At 37.6% G+C, this 23,738-nt stretch overlaps 1 protein-coding gene across 3 annotated transcripts in view; it reads left to right on the forward strand.

Annotated features, from left to right (window-relative positions):
* Window positions 1-1,303: 1,303 nt before the first annotated feature.
* The window catches only part of FNDC3A (fibronectin type III domain containing 3A), a 161,977-nt gene continuing 139,542 nt past the window's right edge, over window positions 1,304-23,738 (forward strand). The window contains exon 1 of one of the 3 annotated variants that reach the window (XM_004274601.3): window positions 1,304-1,573. The gene's annotated coding sequence lies outside the window, so the exon portion shown is untranslated. The remainder of the gene's footprint in view (window positions 1,574-23,738) is intronic. The other 2 variants (XM_049701043.1, XM_033436841.2) reach the window with 2 other exon arrangements.

Genomic DNA, 23,738 nt, shown 5'->3' on the forward strand with positions numbered 1-23,738 from the left:
GTCCTATTTACTGATGGGAAGAAGAGGAAGAAAAGAAATCTCTCATTGGCTGACTGTGGATATAAACATCTGATCAATCATCACCTGGAGCCACAGAGAAAAGCAGTCAAGGAAGAAAAGAGTAAAAAATAACCAGTAAAGTAGAAAGGATGAGAGGAAGGATCTGAGCGGATCAAGAGGCAGATGAGGAGATGAGAAGCAGTGACAGATATTAGAAAAGGTGATGAGAACATTCCAAAGAGAAAAAAAGAGATCACCTAAGTAGAGATCTTATATACCTCAGCAATCCCCTGGGACTAGCATATGGCCAAGTATGGCGTTTGATGGCTAGTCATCAACAAAGGATTTCATTAACCATTGTATTCCTTAAGCATGTAGGGAATAAGTACATTTTAAAAGGATTTCTGTAAAAAGGTGGGGGAAAAAGCACTGCTATTTTTTTAAGGCAGCACAATTCATAAGCTGAAATAAAGCCAGAACAAGGAGGCTGGGTACGTCGTCATTGTTTCTGAGGGCACAGTTCCTGGGGTTAGACTCCCCGTCCCAAGGACAACCCCCATCCCAAGTCCTCCCGTGGAAACCGCAAAAGGAAGCAGCCCTGACCGGCCCTCAGGCATTATTGCAGCGCCCCCAGTTGCTGGAGGTTCAAGGAAATCTCGGCCGCGTTCCCTTGTTAAAGTCTTCGGGCTGTTGCACTAATTAAGGTAATGGGTTTCCACGCGTTTTGACTGGGGAAGAGACCAAGAAGCTAACTCTCACGTTTCCAACTAAAGTAAATATCTAAATATTTTTGTTTGCTTAAGAGCTCCTGGGGTGTAAGCGTTTGGGGTTGAAACCATCCAAGCCCACTTCGGTTGGCTCCCTATTCCTTGGGGGAGTGTCTTTAAAAGCACCTGCCGGCATTAAGTTTTGTGCTTCCTGAAAAAGGCCGACCCGGTGCGCCTCAGAGGGAGCCTTTTACAATCTGGACTGAGAAGTGTGTGAGTGGCCCCAGGAACGTCACCTGGCTCCTCATTTCCCTAGTATCGCTAGCAGCCTGGCCGCGGCGGCGGCTGCGACGACCCAGGCGTAGCCGGGCCTCAGGAGAGAGCCCGGAGCCCCGGGAGGGCGGTGGGCGCCCCGGGAGCGGCGACGGGGATTCTGACGCCCCGCACCGGCGGCTCCGCGGGCGCCTCGCGCTCCCGGTAAAGACCAGCGGGGCAGCCGGCCAGGGCACGGGGCGGGGACGCGGGGTCCGGGCCGGCCGGGGGCGCCGTCGGCTGGGCTCGCGCAGCCGCACTCGGCGCGCCGACTCCCGGCTCCTCCTCCCGGCTCCGTAGTAAGCATGGCGGCGGCGGCGTTCGTGGTCCCTCGGGTGAAACAGAAAGCGGGAGCTACGCGGAGAGGGAGCGAAGAGCGGGGCTGAGGTGGCACCGTCACTGCCGGGAAACCACCCCAACAGTCAGTGCGCCGGCGGCCGCTGCGGCCCCGAGAGCTGGCTCTGCCGCTGAAGTGGAGCGAGAACGATCAGGAACCCGAAGAAGAGGCGCCGGGGTAGCCGCCTTCCTCCGCCTCAGAGCGGCGTGACTCGGAGGTGAGAGCGCGGGCGCTCCCTTCGGGAAAGGTGGGGGAGACCGAGGCGTCCGGGTCCCGTTCCACCCTCCAGCCCCCGCCCCGGGGCAGGCGCCGGGGAAACCGTTAGGCTGGGTGTGAGGGGCCGGGGCGCTAAGCGGGGTTCGGGCCCGTCGAGGGGCCTGGCCCACCCGGTCTTGTGAGCGCGCGCTGGGCGGAGGGGCGTGGGCCGCGGGCGGGACCCGTCCACTCACGGGGCACCTGCTGGGCCCTAGTCTCGCCGGGAGGCGCTCGGCGGGGCGCGGCCGCGACCCCGCCACCAGCCCGCGGAGGCGGCGCGGCGGCGCGGGCGGCCCTCCCTCCGCCCCCCTGGCCCGCGGCCCGCGGTGAACCGCGCCGCTGACGGCGGCGCTGGGGGGTGGGTTGCGGAGCCCTCCGGAGCGGATCGCCGAGCGGCCGCGGCGCCTTCGGTGTTGGCCGCCGGGCAGCCGCCAAACTTGAATGCTCCTCTGAAGAGAGTTTCCCCCGCTCCTGTTGGGGTTAAAACCTCGAAAACCCGCCCTTGTGTATTTGATCCTGTTTGGCTGGTGCCAGTACCTGGCCGTTCCTCCAGCCGGCGGAGTTAACCACCTGTTCAGTCGGGGGGTGGACTCCGGGCTGCAGTCCTCGCCCTGTTTAACAGCCTGGATCTTTGAACTTCTGACACGGCTGTGAAAGAACGTCATGCGTTAGGTAAAGAAAATGAACACGTAATTTAGCCATAAAATCGGGGACAGGACGGCGGCGGCTTTAATGAATGTAGTCGTTCTTTTATTAAACTGTTAACGTTAAAAGCTTTGGGATAGTTTTCTCTCGGGGGAAGGGGGGTAATGGATAGTGAGGTGCTAGGAATCATAAATACGGGATTTTCTTTTGTGAAATTTCATGTAAGTTCCTTTGGACACCTTCGTGTCTGACCATCTATTAACAAAGAATACCAGGCTGACAAGATTTTTTTTTAACTGTATAATCCTCATGTATGTGTAGACTGTAGGCTCTTAAAACTGAGCGGCATAATTATTTTGCTTTTTCCCGTGGTCTGTGTTTTTAGCTCTTGGAAGCAAAATTGGTGTGTGTTTTTCTGTATTACAAGAATGAAATAACAAAAGTTGAACTGTTACTATAATGTTTTATCACAATGATAGTACCAGCACCAGTGCTAAACATATGCCACCCGGGAGTTGGAGCCATATGTTAGGCAGAAACTAATTGAGTTTTGTGGCTATGATCTTGTATTTGGGTAAATATTTAGTTTTTGTGTATTTGCTAAATCTGTAGTTCTTGCCATCGTGTAAGTTTTTAAATCACCTAAAAATAGTCCAGAGAAATGAGTCCCCTGCCTGTTTGATATTTTCTTGGTTGGTTTGACTTTTCTCAAGTAATGAGATAAAGTGCCCACTGAGACAGATGGTAGACTTAAAACAGTGATAAAAAGGATTTTACACATCTTTGATAACATAGAACCTAAAATTTTGCTTTCAGCTTCTTAGCCCGCTGATAATTGTTGCTATCACCACTTATACCAGTTATTGGGAAGAAGGGATGATGACCTGACAGGAAAAAGATTTTGTTAAGATTTCTATAAATAGTTTTATGTTTAAGAATTTTAGCACTATCACAAATTTTATGAAATTTTCTTCTTTCCCTTCATAGAACACCTCTCAGTTTTCTTGTGTAGGTTAACTGAAAATTTTTTATCTCAAGCTGGCTGCTTTTAACCACCTGTATGCTTCTGAATGAACTCCCCCTCTTTCCGTTTTGTCTGAACCCTCAAAACTCATTGACTGTTCAGGAAAAATAAACTTCTGGTTAACATTGGCTTCAATCAAACATAATTATAAGGGTAATTTGCTTCACCCAAATTAATCACATGATTCAAAAAAACAGATTTGGTGTCATCTATGTCATCACTTTCCCCCTTTGTATGAGTAACTGAAAGCTGATTTATCATGCATTTAGTGATTACGTTTTAATTTTTAAAGTTCTACAGTATAATTTTGAGCATGTTTTATTACTAATTATGAAAAAATTTCTCCCTCTTCTCTGACCAGCCAGGCAGAGGTCAGGATTGAGAGGTTATAAAACCCAGAAAAAAGAGAAGCGATGCATGATTAATAATTTTCATCGTCTTTTGTAGCTTTACTTAGGTAAAGAGCATTTAATTTACAATTTGTTTTAGACTTATGAGTAATAATTATGCCTGTTGAAAAATATTTGTATTTTTTTAATGTGCATACATCCAAGACTTGTGCATCTTCTATTTTGCCTATATTTTTAAGATACAATTTGATGAAGTAACCTAAAGGTTTTGTTTTCTTTCTCTTGTTCTTGGTACATTTTTCTATGAAAATGAGTCTAGGTGATATCTTTGAGCATGATGTAGCGATATGCATGTGATTTCTAATTTTATTAGCCAGGTAATCAAAAGATAAATAATTGGTTTTTTCCCCTAGCAGTCTCTAGCAGACTTCAAATTAATTCACAGTATTGTAAATCCAAAGGTTTAGAATACTGTGCATGCAATTCCATTGAGTCTTTTAGTGCTTCTTTTTATCACATTGCAAAAAGAAAAAGAAAAATGGCCCATATGGATATCAGTGTCGAGCTGCTTGCTAAAAAGAAATTAATGACCAGTAGTGTTGAAAGGCAACTTTTTTTTTTTACCTGTATTGGGAGCTTTTATAATTTTCTTAATATTTTGGTCTCATTTTATTTCAGAGTGTTATGCTGTGGTCTCTTTAACCCTTGATCTTTATCTCTATCCTCCCACTATTGTAGTTTTGCTTATCTTTCACGTATACTTTCTAAGTTTGCGTTGTAGCCTATGGTCTTCCATCAAGTTCCTTTGTAGGTGTCTTCCTTTGATATTGCCAATCACTTATCACCCATTACCATTCCTCAGGCTGTTTTTTCTCCAAGGTAGAGAGATGTGCTTGGGAGATGGCACGTGCTCAGAGGACGATGAGCTACTATTAGAGCGGGGATACAAAAGCAATAGGATGTGTTTCTTTCCTTCAAGTAGTTTACAGACTAGTTGGGGATACTAGACTAACACACAAGAAATCATTAGCAAAAATATGAGATGGCATTATTAAATTGTGTGGCAAGGACTGTAATTTGAAGGAAAGTGAGGCCATTGAGGGCTAGAATGATCCTGGAAGGCATTTAAAGGAAGTCAGACTTGAAGCTTAGGAAGGATTTAGATATCTAGCAAAAGGAAAGACTTTCCAAAAAAGATTGACAGCCAGAGCTGGAAGTAATAGCAAGGAGACCAGTCTGAGAGTGTATAAGGATAAGTATCAGGAGGAAGAAGGAAAGAAGGTTAAAGTCAAGATTTTGGCTAAGCCCTACAGCATGGTCAAGAGAGTAATAGGCAGGGCTGGACAAGTTTGGCTGTATCATAATGAACCCATCACTGAAAGAATGCTACATCTACTAAGTTATTTATATTAATAACTTAAGCTTTATGTATGAGGAATAGCTTATATGTTTTATATGTGTGTGTTTATTACAGTTTAGATCAGGGATCAGCAGACTTTTTCTTTAGAGTGCCAGATAATATTTTAGGCCTTGTGGGCCACTTACTGTCTCTGTTGAATATCCTTTTTTGTTTGTTTTTTTACAATCGCAGGATTTGGCCAGCGAGCCTGGTTTGCTAACTCTTGGCTAATAAATTGGCTAGGTAATTGTCCATATAGCACATAATGTGAGCTGCCTTACATCATTTGTTTACATGGTTGTTTTGTGTTTTGTTATGACTATCATTTATGGTTTTTTCCCTATATTATAGTAAGAATTAAGAGAACATGCAGAAATTAGTATTGTAATTGTTCTTTTGTGGCCAGACTTCTAGCAACTGCCTAGACTGAGTCTCAGAACTCGGACATAAAAGAAGAAAAGCCTTTGAGCTAGGCCTTAGAGCAGTGAAAATAGCTACACCATGGAATTTATAATCTTGTATAAGGTTAAGTATATCAATTGCCTATTCAGGTTGTACGTATTTTAAACTTCAACTGGCATTTTAGAAGCCTTGGCTAGGATGCTGGTGGCCTATAAGTGACAACTGGGGAGCAGGCAGTAGGAAACCTTGTTTTTAAAAGTAGTCTAGGTTGAGTTAGTGAAGAGACAAACAGTTGGACATCCCTCAATAACTCCAGGAGTCACTGTGTTATAGAATAGTCTAATAATTGAGATTTACATTGATGAGTTTGAGTCATCAAGAAAAGATTGTATCATGTTTAATTAAGGCAGAGAAAAAAGACCTAGAAATCTCTTTGAAAATATTTTCATTATGATTATTTAAAGATAAGTTACAGTGATTTAAAGGATAAGTATCATTTTGAAAATTCATTTACATGAAATATCTCTTTGAAGTTGCTAAATTTATAGGTGTGTATTTCTAAAGCAATTCTATTTCCTTCACATTGTGTTTCATGTACCATTACCAGGTAAATAGTGGTGCCTCAGGTTATGGTTCCATGAATAAATTCGCTAGGGTTACCCTATATATATATTTTTTTAATTTATTTTTGACTGTGTTGGGTCCTCGTTTCTGTGCGAGGGCTTTCTCTAGTTGCGGCAAGTGGGGGCCACTCCTCATCACGGTGCGTGGGCCTCTCACTATCGCGGCCTCTCTTGTTGCGGAGCACAGGCTCCAGACGCGCAGGCTCAGTAATTGTGGCTCATGGGGCCAGCTGCTCCGCGGCATGTGGGATCTTCCCAGACCAGGGCTCGAACCCGTGTCCCCTGCATTGGCAGGCAGACTCTCAACCACTGCGCCACCAGGGAAGCCCGGGTTACTCTATATTTTGTATTATCAAGAAAGTAAGAATATAGCATAAGAGCATTCTTTGATTCAACAGGCATTAGTAAATACATTCTGTGTATCAGAGATAGTATTAGGTGCTGGGAAAAGTAAAGATGTATATGACGGAGAACTGTCTGGATAAAATCAGTGGTGTTTCTTTTTTTCCTCTTAAAAACATTAAAAGCAAACAAACCAACAAAACCCCAAAACTTAAGTTAACTGTTGTCCTTTTGCCTATACTAGCATTTTCCATACTTTTTAAATGTATGTACTGTCTTAAGTTTTAAGGCAGTACAGACCTTTTGAACTAAATTTTAGCCTTCATGGATTGCTACCCAATAAAAGTTTGGCTTTTTAAATTTTGCTTTAAGAAGAAATTAACAATTCACTCTCCCACCCCCCCTTTTGTCAGTACTTGAAACAGCTTCATTATTCCAGCTGTTTCCGTTTCCTAGATAGGAGATAAAGTACCTTGGATCTTAGTTCCAACTTCACCCTTGTTAGCCGTATGATCTCAGATTGGTTTCTTTCAATCTTAGGTTCCCAATTCTTAAAATGGAGAATAATGTCTATCCTGATTTCCCCACAGAAATATTGTGAGCAACCAAAGAGATGTTGGAAACCATGACAATATTAAAGTACCATATGTGTTTACATTAATGCTACTACATTGGAAGCAGTGCAGCCTTTTTTTAGTAAGACCAGAAATCATGAGTTCAAGTTTTATCCTCCAAACTTCTGTAAATATAGTATTCCAAAAAACATTTAGTTTACTCAAAAGTTTTAACTGCCTTCTTGGCAAAGAGAATGCACATTTTAAAAGCTTTCTTTCCATTCTTATTAATCTTTCAGTGTGGTCGGTATCCAGTGCCTCTGTTCTTCTTTGCAAGAGAATACTGATCTTCATTCCAAGGAAATTCAGCTAGTCTTTCCACAGTGGGATAAAAGTATGCAGAAGTGAATTCCTTATAGTTTTCTTTTTTTCAAGTAGAAGACTGTTTATCTATAGTAATAAGATCCACTTGAACTCTCACTGGAAACTTGATTGTTTTTTTTAAATGCCATATAGACTTGCCAGATACGTGGTGGTACTCTCATTTTACAGATGAAACTATTACTTCTGATTGACTTCCATCTCTCTTCCTCCCTCACTTCTTGAGATTGCTTATGTGCTAATTGTTAGAAAGACAGAGTAAGTATGATGTGTACTTTGACATAAACCTTTGTGTAAAGGTTATCTAGATTTGATAAATTAGGTTGTGTTAATCAGCCTCTATCAGAAGTGTCTGAAAGTTACTGTTTTCTGTTTTCCTTCTTCAGAATCCACATTTTAATATATTTTTGAACAATAATTTAAACAATTTAAGTGATTTCTTAGTGAAATCCAATTCCCCAGTAAGGAGAAAAAAAATCTTCCTACTTCTCTGGGGGTTCTAAACAGATGTTTAAGTACATTTTAAAGCACAGTTAAGACTTTTCTTTAAAAAGTAATTATATGCTTTCTTTTGCAGAAATAGATGTCATATACAACAACTATGTACTTATGTTGAGATCTAGCTTGAAGGAGTAGTCATTTCATTTACTTCAAAATCAGTTTCTCTTAAGATTGGCTTAAATAAAAATAAAAGTGAAAACATAGTTTATAATTTCTGATTTCATTATGTTTACATTTTCTAGATTCTTTTGGTTTGCTTGTAACAGCCATTCTTTTTTGTTTTCCAAAGACGTTTTATTTTATTTTTTTAACTTTTATTTTATATTGGAGTGTAGTTGATTAACAATGTTGTATTAATTTCAGGTGTACAGCAGAGTGATTCAGTTATACATATACATGTATCTACTCTTTTTCAAATTCTTTTCCCATTTGGGTTATTACAGAGTATTGAGCAGAGTTCCCTGTGCTATACATTGGTCCTTGTTGGTTATCTATTTTAAATACAGCAGTGTGTACATGTCAATCCCAAACTCCCAGTCTATCCCTCCCCCCGCCCTTCCCCCCGTGGTAACCCTAAGTTCATTCTCTAAGACTGTGAGTCTTTTTCCTGACAGCCATTCTCAGTTACAGTTTCATTCTTAAGACTTGATTTTTTTCTATGTAGTATTTTTTTTTTCTATGTAGTATTTTCTATGTAGTATTTTCATTTGCAGTATATACTTTTTCCTTACATTTTAGTTAATGAAATATACTTTTGTTTCTTCCATGTTAGGACTAGCTATTTCCAATACTTCAGATTAGTAGATAAATCATTATTCCTCAAATGCCATAGTATGCTAGCAATTTTATTTTTTTGTCGATTGCTTGAACCTGACCAAAACTGGTCTAATGTGTGTGATAGAGGAGACTTTGGATAAAATGTACAGGCAACTGTTCCTCTAGTTCATCTTCAGGCTGCCTCCAGACTAATATTTTAAAAATATGAATTTATTCAAATCATCGCTCAGTTTTAGAAGTTAAAACCACACTACAGTTCCTGCTGCATCAATTATAATATCTTCTATCTCTATTTTAGAGTTTATACTCTGTTGGTATCCTGTGACTATATCTATTTCCCACCACTTCCCAATTTTGTCGTACAAAGAGCATGTTTTACATGAGGCAGATAAAGGTTTGTTTGTTGGCTTCTTCCCTTACTGGCCGTATATAAACTTGAGCACATTGCTTTTACCTCAAGGAGCCTTACTTTCTTCACTTTAAAGAGGGGTAATATAGGATCTATCTCCTAGAATTAGCTGCTATAGGGATTAAAAGAAAGAGCCCATTTAACATGGCAAGTAAAATACTTGCCATAGGATATTTATATGTAGAACTTTGAAAGACATTTCTAATCATTGTTACCCAGGTATCTAAATTCTTCCTTTCACCATTCATTTATTTATTCATCTATCATTTGTTAAAAACCTTAAATGTCGTAGATACTTAGACTATGAATGTCACAAAAATGAATGTCATATTCCTTTTCCTCTAGCAATTCACACAGTACGATGAGAGATAAAGACATGTAAACAAATACATATTTTAAAATAATTAAAAGTAAATAAAATACCTCTTGTCTTTCATCCCTTGTGTGAATCCTTCCTATAGTTTAGTATTGAACTGCCATAGGTTTCCATAATATGCTCATAATATGACTGTGTATATAACATACTGTAGCATATATATGTTTTTACTTGCCTGTCTCATCTATTAGACTGTGAACTCCTCGATTTTGAGCAATACTTCTCGGGTCGGCAGGGGTTTTTTTGGGGGGTTTTTTTGTTTTTTTTTTCTGTAAAGGAGCAGATAGCAAATATTTTAAGCTTTGTGGCCATATGGACTCTGTTGCAACTACTTAACTGTGGTGTAGGAGCATAAAAATAACCATAGATAATTATAAACATTGGGTATAACTGTGTTCCCATAAAACTTTATTTATAAAAGCAGGCAGGAGGCCAGATTCAGTGCACGGGTCTTAGTTTGCTGACTCCTGCAATGCCGCATACCTTACGGCTGGCAGATATGAGGCACTCAGTAAATGATAATTAACATATATTAAATGCTTTCTATGTTCTGTGTACTATTCTAAACAACTTTTCATGTATGAGTTTACTTAATCCTTAAAACAACTCTCTGAGGTAGCTATTATTGTCATCATTTTAAAGATTAGGAAACTGGAGCACAGAGAAGTTAAATAACACACCTAAAATCATACAACTAGTTAGTGAAAGATTTGGGATTTGAACCTAGGCTTTCTGACTCCAGAGCCTGGCTTTGAATTATTAAATCATACCAGTTCTGATACGTTGAATTCCAGGAGTATAATATTGATTCAGCATTAGGAAGCATATTAATGTAGTTCACTATACTAATAGGTTAAAGGGGGAAAACTGTATGTTTATATCTCTTTGGTGCTAAAAACAAAAATCATTTTCTAAAATTCAGTTATCCCTGACAACTCTTCATCAACAAGAAATAATCTTATAAAGGGTCTCTACCAGAAACCTGTATTAAATGTCATAATGAAATGTTAGAAGTACTTTCATTAAAAGATAGGAACGTTGGTCAAAGTCTTAGCCAGTGTGTTAAGAAACAAGAAAAATAATTAACCTCGAAATAATGGGGATTGGGAGTGAGGTGGAATATATCACTGTTACTAGTTGCAGTTGATATGATTATCTACTTAGACAAGACAGGCAACAGAAAATGATTTGAGTCAAAAAGAGATTTCAGTAAACCCACTGGCTATGAGATAAATTTAGAAGATTCATTAGCTTTCTTATACACTAGCAATAACCAACTATGAAAAACAGTAAGAAAAGTAGAAGCCTAAATTATAAAATACTTGAGAAATTTTAAAAATATGCAGCACCATCTGAAGAAAACTACACGAAATCTGAATGAATGGAGGAATAGTATATTCCTGAATGTGAGAACTTAATACTATAAAATTGGCAGTTCTCACCAAATTAATACAGTCAGTGTAATCCTAATTAGAAATCCAACAGGATTTTTAAAATGAAATTTGACAAACTGATGTTTCAAGTTTTGAGAAGGAAAAATGCACAAGAATGGCCAGATAAATTTCAAAAAGAAGCATAACAAAGGGGAACTTACCCATCAAAGATTAAAACATACTGTACAATTATAATTATTAAACTAATAAGAACTTGGAGTAGGAATGAGCATGTTGATCAAAGGAACAGAATAAGGAATTCAGGAGGAGCACCATGGTTACAGAAGAATTTATTGTATGATTAACAAGTGAGTAATGGAAGAGCTAGTCTATAAGTGATGGGGGACAATTGGCTGTCCAGTTGAGGTAAGGATAATTAGGTACTCACTTTGTGGCACTCTCAAAACTAAGTTCCAGTTGGACTAAATATAAGTAAAACAATAAAATGGCAAAAATTTTGGAAGAAGTGAATGTAAAAAAAGTGTCAGTGTAGTGATAGCCTTTTCAAATAAGACGTCAAACTTAGATGCCATTTAAAAAGGCAAGCAATAGATTGGGATAAAATATTTGACATATAGTAGACAAAGTTAATATTCAGAGTATATAAGGTGTGCCTACAAATTAACCAAGTCAACCTGGTAGAAAATGAGAAAGAATGTACAGAAATTCATAGAAGTAGAAATATAGCCTATAAAGTTTTGAAGAGATGCTCAAACACACCAGTAGTAAGAGATTGAAAACATCGAGATACGATTTTTTTTTTAATCTTTGCTAATAAAATTGGCAAAAATTGGAAAACCTTAGTAGGTGTCAAATTGGAAAGTAGGCACTCATAAACTATTGAACAGAGTATAAACAGCTTCATCTTTTTAGGGTAAAAGTTTAGCTGTATCTATCAAAAATTTTTTTAATTAATTATTTTTGGCTGCGTTGGGTCTTTGCGGCTGCGCACGGGCTTTCTCTAGTTGCTGAGAGCGGGGGCTACTCTTGGTTGCAGTGCATGGGCTTCTCATTGCGGTGGCTTCTCTTGTTGCAGAGCACCTCTAGGCGCGTGGGCTTCAGTAGCTGTGGCTCGTGGGCTCTAGAGCACAGGCTCAGTAGTTGTGGCACATGGCCTTAGTTGCTCCGTGGCATGTGGGATCTTCCTGGACCAGGGATCGAACCCATGTCCCCTGCATTGGCAGGCGGATTCTTAACCACTGTGCTACCAGAGAAGTCCCTGTTTCTGTCAATTTTGAAAATGCATACTTCTAAGCCAGAAGTTTCATTTCTGTGTATCTATAATACAGAAATACTATCATAGGGTCATAGAGAATATTACATGATTGTTCCTTGTGGAGGGAGAAATATATGAAGAAAAATGAAAGCATTTTGTGTTCATCATTAGAATAAATTATAGTATGCCCTCATAGTAGAATATTAGACAGCCATGAAAAAGAATGAAGTAGCTACAGATGTACTTCTTTAGGAAACTCTTAAGATATTTTACATGAAAAAACAAGACACTGACCAGTACACGCAATTTTATTTAAACCACTCCCCTAAACCTCATACATACATAAGTGCAGAGCAAATGTCTGAAAGGGTACATTCCACAGTGGTTGCTCTGGAAATGGGAGTTGGAATGGGGCAGGAGTTAAAAATAATGTCTGTACATATGTTTTTAAGTGTAAAACATGCAACTTTCGTGATGTAACAAACAATAAAAGAAAAGATGGTTTGGATTTGGTGATTGTGACTAGTCCTTGTTAGAACCATACCTTCTAGTTGGCCGGCCTTGATTTATGTCTGTTTCCCTGTGTGATTTTTAACAGCATATCCTTTCACTCAAAACCTTCCCAGTTAGTGTCTGAAATCATTGGTGCTTTTAAAGAGAGCAATTTCAGTTTAGTGTTGGGTCTGAAGCTGTGTTATAGCATGTTAAAGAAGTGAGAATTGTAGGCTAGTGATTCTCAACCTTTATATAACCATATCTGCCAACCAGGACAATTTTAGTATACTTTATTTTATGAATTTCTATTATAAAAGCAATTTTCTTTTCCAAATATAAAATTGTAATTTGATTATAGTTGTTTTCAAGTCTCATATGCCTGGATATTTTGATCTCCCCTTTTAATATTAGAACCTAATATTTTAGGAAAGTTGGTAGTAAATTTCAGGAGAGATGTGAGCTTAAACTGAAGACAAAGTAAAGAAAAGGAAGGTTTTTTAAAGATAAGATGAGGAAAGATTAGCATATTTAGGCAGTAATTTTTAGCTCAGCCATAGTTGTAGATTTATAAACAAAGAATATGGTTATCTCAGAAAGGACAACATTAAAATACTGGGTTCTACAGACAGATCTTACTTCTCATGGAAAATACAGAAATATTTCTTGATTTTCTTATTACATCTTATGATAAAATTCTCTATTGGGGAGAAACTAATGAAGGAAACATGTTAAATATGGTGAAGTTAGTAATACAGCTTTTACAGAGGAATTCAAACCTTTTGGTTGTAAATCTAGATGCTAAGGTGTTACTTTGTTCAGAAAATATTCAGAGGCTGCTGTTTTTTGGTCTTAAACCCAAAGTGATTCTGATAGACATAACCAAGAATCTGAAACTCTGAAAAAGCAAAGTGAATAATCTAAATATATAAGCTAGTATTTTACAAAAGGGCAATAAATATTTGTAGATGAAAAAAGAATTGTCCCAGATGTAATTACGTTGTGCTCTAAAGGTAACCCAAGTGCTCTGAAAATAGCACTAGACAGCTAGGAGCTGTAAGATGAGATTTAAGAAGTACAGTTGTCACTCAGCATCTGCAGAGGATTGGTTCCAGGACCCCCGCAGATGCTCAGGTCTCTTACATTAAATGATGTAGTACAATAGAGTCGAATATCTGCACGATCCGCACCTACAGATACGGAGGGCTGACTGTACTTAAAAAAAAAAAAATCTATTGGTCTTATTTATGTGCACATTATCTGTCTTTTAACAGATTGGGGTTGATTTCTTGGAAGAATTCCTGCTCTCTTTTCCCATAGTTTCCTGAGTGGAAGTATCTTTGTGATGTCTTTTTCATCAAGATTGTGTTTGAAGTCTTATTTTAATCAGATTTCCATGTTAGTATTAAGGTGTGATTTCTTAGTGGGGGGGCTGGAGCTGTATCTTCTGACTGCTTATTAAATTAAGTTATATTTAGTATATCTGACTAAGGAGAATAATGGCAATGGCCCTCAAACTCCCAACCCTTATTTTACACCTCTGTTCAATTAAGAGGGTTAAAAGACTGAGGCCCACCCATCCTACCCACTTTCACCTTTCCTTTCCAGTGAACAAGGAATTGGAGAAGAGTAAGATAAATAAGTTATAGTGAATACGTTGCTGACAATCTATATAAATTGCCATTTACGGTTTAAGAAAATGAGTATATATATTTGATTTTATTAGATTAAACCATATGAAATTGTTATTTTAATGTTTCTGACCTTAAGTGGCAATTTCATGTGGTTCAACCTATTATATTACAGAACCATGCCCTATAATCACTGCTCTCTATATAAAAATATATTGTTGCACTTAGAAAATATGTTGTGGCTTCCCTGGTGGCGCAGTGGTTGAGAGTCCGCCTGCCGATGCAGGGGACACATGTTCGTGCCCCAGTCTGGGAAGATCCCACATGCCGCGGAGCGGCTGGGCCCGTGAGCCATGGCCGCGGAGCCTGCGTGTCCGGAGCCTATGCTCCGCAACGGGAGAGGCCACAATAGTGAGAGGCCCGCGTACAGCAAAAAAAAAAAGAGAAAATATTTTGTAAGTTATTTAATATAAATTCATAAGCAGCACATTGCTTATGAAATGTCACCATATAAGCCAAATTGGCAAGTTTATGAATGTACCTACTTTAGCAACAAGGATAAAGTGATAAGCCAAAAATATTATTAACATATGCACCAGTGGACTATAGGGTTAATCAATCAGCCATCTCCGAAAACTAAATTAAATATGAGAATGATAAGATAAACATGTAGTAATTGCTAAATAAAAGCTATTAGATTTAAAACCATGACCAGTTGAAGACACTGCAAAAGCCAGAACTAATTGAAGAGAGCACTGATAATAGATAAACAGATAACAAAGTATCCTTCCCCTAAATTGTGGTAATTCTGTCTGTTGCATGGCAGCCAAATGTCTTAGTAGAATCCTGAATCAGAGGCCCAACTAATCTCCAGAAACATATTAATTTTAGTTTATAGATAACACATTTTTTTAGTAAATAAGAACTCACTCTGTAAGTTGCTGGTAAGTAATACTTAGTCGTATGCAGAAATCTAAGAAAGTGCGTGTCATTTTCCCAAAATATCTGTAAAGAGAATATTGATTTTTCTTTCAATTAAGGGTATATCAAGAGCACGTTGGCTTCCATTGGTGAACCCAGACCATACTTTTTAAAAAAATCTTGCTTTTAAAGCATTGCCATTTGTGTTCTACTTGTGATAAATTCATTTACCTTTCTACTGCCCATTGCGTACATTAAAAATTAAGAGTAGTGAATTCAGTTCCCTGTCAAGATGGAGTAAAAGGGACTAAACTTACTCTTCTGTCTGAAACAACTAAAAAAAAACCTAGAAAAAAAAACACATGAAACAGTAGCACTCAAGATGTTAGATATCATGCAGCGGAAGAGGGAAAACATGAGCCCTAAGATTGGCTCTGCTTATTGCCTGGAGGAAGTTCCCAGGGCACAGGGAGGGGTGTCCCAAGTAGGTCCCATCTCCCTGAGTTGAGATGAAGCTGGCAGTCCAAAGAGAATAATAGAGTGTACGGATCCAAGTACCAGAGAAGAGAGCACTAAACATAAAAAGGACCTCAATGATCTGAAGAAGGTCCCCCTTGAGTATTTAGCACAGTACTGATAAGTGCATACCTGTGAGGAAACTACCCAGGGCTAGAGAAAGAGTCACCTAAAAGGATTATATATTAAATAAAACAGTGTCCAAGCTTATACAAGGCCAGAAATAGTGCCTGTTCCCACCAGCCAGAGTAGAAAGCCTCATAATTCTCAGGGCATTTGGTAGAGTACTCTGGAGGGTCTTGGCTCAGTGGTGGGGAAAAATTAACCCTAGACTAAATGTAGCTGTGTTCCTGCCTAACGCAAGAATATAACTTTGTTCTTGCCTAAAGCAAGACCCCAAAGGATCAAACTGTTTCCAAGTCACTTAGCCACATCTCATAGCAAAGCTCAAGAATAGTTATAGGAATACAGAAATATCCAGCAGCCAAGAAGGGAAAATTTACAGTGACTGACATTCAGTCAAAACTAGTAAGCTTGCAAAGAAGCAGAATAATACAAACCACAACGAGGAGAAAAATCAGCCACTTGAAACTGGCCGCAAAATGACATTGATGATGAATTAATAGTCAGGAACATTAAAACAGTTACGTTTGTATTCAGTATGTTGGAGAAGCTAGAGGAAAGATTGAACATGTTATGTAGAAGTATCTTCTAGATTATAATTACAGTGTCAGAGACAAGATACATTGGATGGGATTAATGGCATGTTAGACATTGCCAAAGAAAAGATTTTTGGATGTGAAGACATAGCGATAGAAACTGTCGAAAATGCTACATACAGAGAAAAGAGAATTGTTTAAAAAGGTGAACTGAAAAAATATTTGAAGAAATAGTGGCCAAAATTTTTCTGAATTTGATAAAGACTATAAACTAAGAAGCATGATAAGCACAAGAAAGATAAATGTCTCCAAGGAACATCATAATTAAATCACTTAAAACAATGATAAAGAGGAAAAAATCTAAAGCAGCCAACATTAATACAGGACAAAGATAAAAGTAATAGATTGCTCGTCAGGAGCAATGTAAATTAGAAGGTAATGTAGCAATATCTTTAAAACACTAAAAGAAAAATGTGTCAACGTAGGATTCTTTACCCAACAAAAATATCTTTCAAAAGCAAAGTAATGACTTTTCAAACATGCAACAGCTGAAATAGTTTTACCTTCAGTCCTGTACTAAATGACATGTTAAATGGAGTCCTTCAAGCAGAGGAAAATTAAACCATATGGACACCTGGGCCTGAGGAAATGATAACTACATGGGTAAATGTATAAGATTTTAAAACTTATTATTTAGGTAATTTCAAAGGACAGTTGACTGTTTAACATGATAATGATAATGACTGTGGAGTTTGTAACATATGTAAAAGTAAAATATATGATAATAATAGCACAAGGAAGGGGAGAAAGGGCAGATATATTGTTGTTAAGGTTCTGATACTTATACCTGAAGTAGTAAGTTAAACTGTGATAAGTTAGACTGTGAAACATTAGACTGTGATAAGTTAAAGTGCATATTATAAACCCTAAAGCAACCACTAAAGTAATAAAGGATTATAGTCTATAAAGCCAATGGGGATATAAAACGATATAATAAGAAATAATCGAAGACAAAGCAGATAAAGAGGAAAAGGGGAATGAAGAACACATGGGACAAATAGAAAACAAATAGCAAGATGGTAGATTTAAACCCAACTATATCAATACTCATAAACGATCTAAACACTATAATTATAAGACAGAGATCATTGGATTCAATTTTTTAAAAGTCAATACCCAAGTATATGACACCCACAAGAAACCCACTTTAAATATAAAGACACACGTAAGTTAAAAATAAAAGGTTGGAACATATACCATGCTAACACTATCCAAAAGAAAGCTGGAATGACTGTATTAGATCAGAAGTTAGATTTCAGAGCAAAGATTACCAGGGACAGAAGGGTCATTTTGTAATAATAAAGGGATTAATTCATGAAGAAGACGCAATCCTAAATTTTTATACATGATAAAACTGCAAAGAGAAATATACAAATAAGAAATTTAGCAGAGGTTCTAATACCCCTCTCTCAACAATTGATAGAGCAGATAGAATGTAAAACCTAAAGCTTTAAAATTTCTTGAAGAAAACTTAGGAGAAAATCTTTGTGACCTTTGATTCGACAAGGATCTCACAGATAGAACTCCAAAAGCACCATCCATAAAAATAACAAATTAATCTCTTGGATTTGTCATAATTAAAACTTCTCCTCAAAAGACATTGGTAGGAGAATGCAGAGACAAGCCATAGACTGGGAGAAAATATTTGCCAATCACTTAACTTGATAAAGGACTAGTAACCCAAGTATTTTAAAGCGCTATCAAAACTGAGTAATAAGAAAAAACAATGCAGTAACAAAATGAGCAAAAGTATTGACCAGATGCTTAACCAAAAAGCTATACAGAGGGCAAATAAGCACATGAAAACGTGTTGAACATCATTAGTCATTATGGAAATGCAAAGCCTGGGATTTTAAATAGATAGTAGGAAAATTTGGGAGGTGATGGGTAGGTTAATTATCTTGATCATAGTAGTGGTTTCATCAGTGTATTCATGTGTCAGAATTCATCACGTTGTATACTTTAAATGTGTTATTTAATATGTGTCAGTTGGGCCATGGCCGCTGAGCCTGCGTGTCCAGAGGCTGTGCTCTGCAACGGGAGAGGCCACAACAGTGAGAGGTCCGCATACAGAAAAAAGAAAAAAAAAAAAAGTGTCAGTTATACCAAAATAAAGCTATTTTTTAAATCTATAGTAGTTAGCACATTATATGTGCTTGATGCCACTTCCTAGGAACATTTGAACGTGTGTGTGTGTGTGTTTTAACCTGTAGGAAATAGCTTTCAGTCTGAGAGAAAAATTGATTTGGCTCATAGGCTATTGATTTGGCTGAAATATCCAAAGGCAACTTCAAAGGCCTCATTAAACTTGATTACTTACAAATACTTTCTTCTCCTTAAGGAAACTATTTTTATCTATTTCTAGTTGAAGAACAAGAATGTATTCACATCTGGGTTGGGCCCTTCAAGGATGAAGTATTCTTTACATTGTTATCACCCTGACTCCTTCATTATCAGTTAATACTTAGTGAAAATTAGTTTTACATCTGTAATCTGTATGGTCATGGGACTAGCAGCATCAGCTTAACCTGGGAACTTATTAGAAACGTGAATTGTTGGGCCCTGTCCCGCACCTATTGAAACAGACTAGGTGTAGAGCCCAACAGTCTGTTTTAATAAACCCTGCAGGTGATTCTGATACATGCCAAAGTTTGAAAGCTATGGTCTTAGAGCAGCAGTGGGACTTCAGATACTTAGGTACTGATAGTAGTAGAATTCATTTCAAGAAATCTCACAGGCATACTTAAGATTTGTGTATTTCACCATATGTAAATTTTGCCTTCAAAAAAGAGTTAAATACTGAATAGTAGTTACTGAAACATGCCTGAGGTGTTTAGGGGTAAAGTATACTGATGTCTGCAACTTTGAAATGCATTTTTATTTTATTTTTTTATTTTTTTAAAATTTATTTATTTATTTTTGACTGCATTGGGTCTTTGTTGCTGTGCGTGGGCTTTCTCTAGTTGTGAGTGGGGGCTACTCTTCGTTGTGCGCGGGCTTCTCGTGGTGGCTTCTCTTGTTATGGAGCAGGGGCTCTAAGCGTGAGGGCTTCAGTAGTTGTGGCACATGGGCTCAGTAGTTGTGGCTCACGGGCTCTAGAGCACAGGCTCAGTAGTTGTGGCAAGCAGGCTTAGTTGCTCTGTGGCATGTGGGATCTTCCTGGATCAGGTCTCGAACCTGTGACCCCTGCATTGGCAGACAGATTCTTAACCACTGCGCCACTAGGGAAGTCCTATTTCATTTTATTTTTAATATTTATTTTATTTTTAAAATTTTTTTTGGCTGTGTGGGGTCTTCATTGCAGCACTCGGTGTCTTTGTTGTGGTGCCGGGCTTCTCTCTAGTTGTGGCTCGTGGGGTCCAGAGCACATGGGCTCTGTAGTTTGCGGCACTCGGGGTCTCTCGTTGAGGCGCGAGAGCTCAGTAGTTGTGGCACGCAGGCTTAATTGCCCCGCGGCATGTGGGATCTTAGTTACCCGACCAGGGATCGAATCCGTGTCCCCTGCATTGGAAGGCAGATTCTTTACCACTGGACCACCAGGGAAGTCCCAGATTCTATATGAATTTTAGAATGAATTTTTCTATTTCTAAAAAAAATGCCATTGAGATTTTGATAGGGATTGTATTCAATCTGTAGATTGCTTTGGGTATCATAGAATCATAACAATATTAAGTCTTCCAACTATGAACACAGGATGTCTTTCCATTTATTTGTGTCCTCTTTAATTTCTTTTAGCAATATTTCATGGATTTCAGTATACAAATCTTTGTTTTCTTTGGTTAGATTTATTCCTAAGTATTTTATTCTTTTTAATGCTATTGTAAATGGAACAGATTTCAGATCGTTTCAGTTGGTGTATAGAAATGCAACTGATTTTTGTGCATGATTTTGTATCATGCATTTTTAGTGAATTTGTTTATTAGTTCTAATAGTTTTTTTAAAACCTTTAGGATTTTCTACATGTAAGATCCTGTCATCTGTGAACAAAGATAGTTTTACTTATTTATTCCCAGTTTGTATGCCTTTTATTTCTTTTTCATGCTTAATTGCTCTGCCTATGTCTAATGTCTAATATTGTGTCTATTACTATGTCTAGTACTGTGAATAGATGTGGTGAGAGTGGGCATTCTAGCCTTGTTCGTGATTAGAGGAAAAGCTTTCAGTCTTTCACCACTGAGTATGGTGTTAGCTGTGAGCTTTTCATATGTGGCATTTATTATGTTGAAGTAGTTTCCTTCTATTTCTAGTTTGTTAAGTGTTTTTATCATGAAAGGATGTTGAATCTTGTCAGATGCTTTTTCTGCATCAGTTGGGATGATAGTGTGTTCATTTTTACCTTTAAAAAATTGTATTGAAGTATATGCAGAGAAGTACATACTTAGTGTACAGTTCAGTTTATAATACACTAGTAGTTACCATACAACAGCCTCCCAGGTCAAGACGTAGAACAGTGCCAGCACCCAAAAAATTACCTTCATGCCCCTCCCAGTCCCCATCCTTTCTTCCTTTCCAAAGGCAATCACTACATGATTTTTAATACCCCAGACAAGTTTTATTGGTTTTTAAACTTTCTATAAATAAAATTGTGCAGTTTGTACTCTTCTGTGTGTTTTTCACTCACATTGTATTTGTGAAATTTATTTGTATTGTTCTCTATATTACTACTTCATTAATTTTCATTGCTGTATATTAGTCCATTGGGTGAATCAGATACAGTTTACCATTTACTGTTGAGGGACATTTAGCTTATTTACAATTGGGGGCTATTAAAGAATAATGCTGCTATACATTATAATAATGCTGCTATACATCCCTTCTTGTACTTATCTTTTGGTGTGCATGTGCATGCATTTCTTTTTGGTATATACCAGGAGTCTAATAGCTGGATCATAATGGGGTCATAGAATATTTATATGTTCAATTTTGGTAGGTAGTATCAAACTGGTTTCCAAAGTGATTTTATGAGTTTTCATTCACATTCCATATGAGTGTGCTAGTTGCTCTGTAGCCTCACTAATACTTGATATTGTCAGTCTTTTCCATTTTTACTATCCTAGTATATGGTGGTATTTCATTATGATTTTAACTAGCTTTTTCCTAATAAATAATGAACTTGAGAATCTTCTCATATGTTTATTGGTCTCTTGAATTTCTGCTTTTGTGAAGAGCACATTCAAGTCTCATCTCATTTTTCTATTTTTTAAAAACTCAATTTGTAGGAGGCCTGTATATATACGAAATATGTCCTCTTTTCCAGTTATATGTGTTGTAAATATTTTTCAGTCTGTGGCTTGCATTTTCATTCTCTTAAAATTTTTTAAATGAATCGTAGTTCTTAATTTTCATGAAGTTCAATATGTCATTCTTTTCCTTTATGATTTAAGAAACATTTATACCCTGTGTAAAAAAATCTTGCTTTGTGTCAGTTATGAAGATATTCTTTTGTGTTATCTCTAGAAGCTTTTTTTTTCTTACTTTTTGCATTCAGATATGCATACAGTCTACTTGGCATCAATTTTTTTAACATTGTTTAATTTGACATTAGTTAGAATTCTGACTAATAGAAAATTTGCAAGAATAGTACAAAGATATCCAGCTATTCTTCACATGGACTCCCCAAATGTTAATATTTTATTGTATTATTACCACATAGATGGTCAAATATTGATATATAGATATAGGTATAAACAGATATGCTGGAGCCATCTTGTACTTGTATACAAAAGTTGATTGCTAAAAATTCAGGCATCTTCAGGTCGATTTTTGGTTTTTTTGGTTTTGTTTTGTTTTGTTTTGCGGTACGCGGGCCTCTCACTGTTGTGGCCTCTCCCGTGGCGGAGCACAGGCTCCGGACGCGCAGGCTCAGCGGCCATGGCTCACGGGCCCAGCCGCTCCGCGGCATGTGGGATCCTCCCGCACCGGGGCACGAACCCGCGTCCCCTGCATCGGCAGGCGGACTCTCAACCACTGCGCCACCAGGGAAGCCCAACGCTGTTTTAAGATTAAAACAAATATTCAATACAGGTATCTACTTCAAGATTTTATACTTAAAACTATAGTATGGAACATTTTATATTATTTAGCTATCTCATAAAAATGCATGCCATTTAAACATAACATATATATAAATATATAATAAATACATATGATATAAACACATGTATGTTCTATATATACAGTATATAAACATTTTTATAGACATATATAAATGAAGGAGCAAATCTAAATTCTGGCTTAATCTGTATTGCTATATTTCTTAAAGTCCAACAAAATCACTGAGTACCTTAAATCATGTCAAATAATTTCACTCTGTGGAACACACAAAGAATTATATATAAGATGGGAAAGAGTCAATGTATTTTCCCTCTTGTATGTCATAAGATTTAGTTCAAGAAGAAACATTTTAGGAAGCTAACTCAGGATTAACCAGAGAAAGTTTATAAGTAATTTACCTTTTAAAATTAATAAATTAAAAAAATAACCACTGAGAATTTTTCTTTTGTCATTGTATCCTAACTAGCTTTTTCCTAATAAATAAAAAACCCCAGTGTTTATATATCTAAATAGAAAACTGTTTTTAGGTTAAATCAACTTATATGAAAGTTTTCTGCAAAGATTCAAGATTTTTAAATAAATAGCATGAATTTAATGTCTTATAAAAGTTAAACATTTTGACACTGCTGAATTGTAGAATGCGGCAAGCATCCAAAAATGTTTGTTATTTTGTCTTTCAGTATAGATTTGATAAAATTTATGATTGAGCTCAGTTGTACTCATTTTGACTTGTAATTTACTGATGTTTTAATGGTTGATGTTATATATGGTAGACTAATATTGCTTATATCAAATCTTTTACTTTTTATATAAGTGATAATGTATATACAGTTAAAGAGTTCTAAGTGTATGTGCTTGTATCACTGAAATGATTTGGCTTATTGTAAAGTATTTAGAAAAAAATAATAAAACCAGAATGACAGAGACCAAAGCCAGAGCTTAACGCTTAAAACTTGAAGATTCTTTTTCTTATCCTGAGCAAATTTTTCAAATTTTGCTGTTTGAGGAATCAGTGAAAAATTATAATTCTTGTGAGTTCCTAGAGACTGGTAGGGTGATGAGGGGAAACTGGGCCTTCACAAACACCTTCTCAGCTCAGATTAAAACATCAGTGATAGAGTTGCCTCATTCAATCATTGCATTTTAGTTCCTATCCCACTGTTTAGCTAAAGTAGTGGTGGTTAAATTAAATAAATATTATATAGAGGTGGAAGGGATAGAGAGACAGACAGACATGGAATTTATTTATTTTTATTTTTGGCTGTATTGGGTCTTCGTGGCTGCGTACAGGCTTTCTCTAGTTGTGGCGAGCAGGGGCTACTCTTCGTTGTGGTGGGCGGGCTTCTCATTGTGGTGGCTTCT

This window comes from Orcinus orca, chromosome 18 (genome assembly GCF_937001465.1).
Source record: "Orcinus orca chromosome 18, mOrcOrc1.1, whole genome shotgun sequence".
In the NCBI taxonomy this organism is placed as follows: Eukaryota; Metazoa; Chordata; class Mammalia; order Artiodactyla; family Delphinidae; genus Orcinus; species Orcinus orca.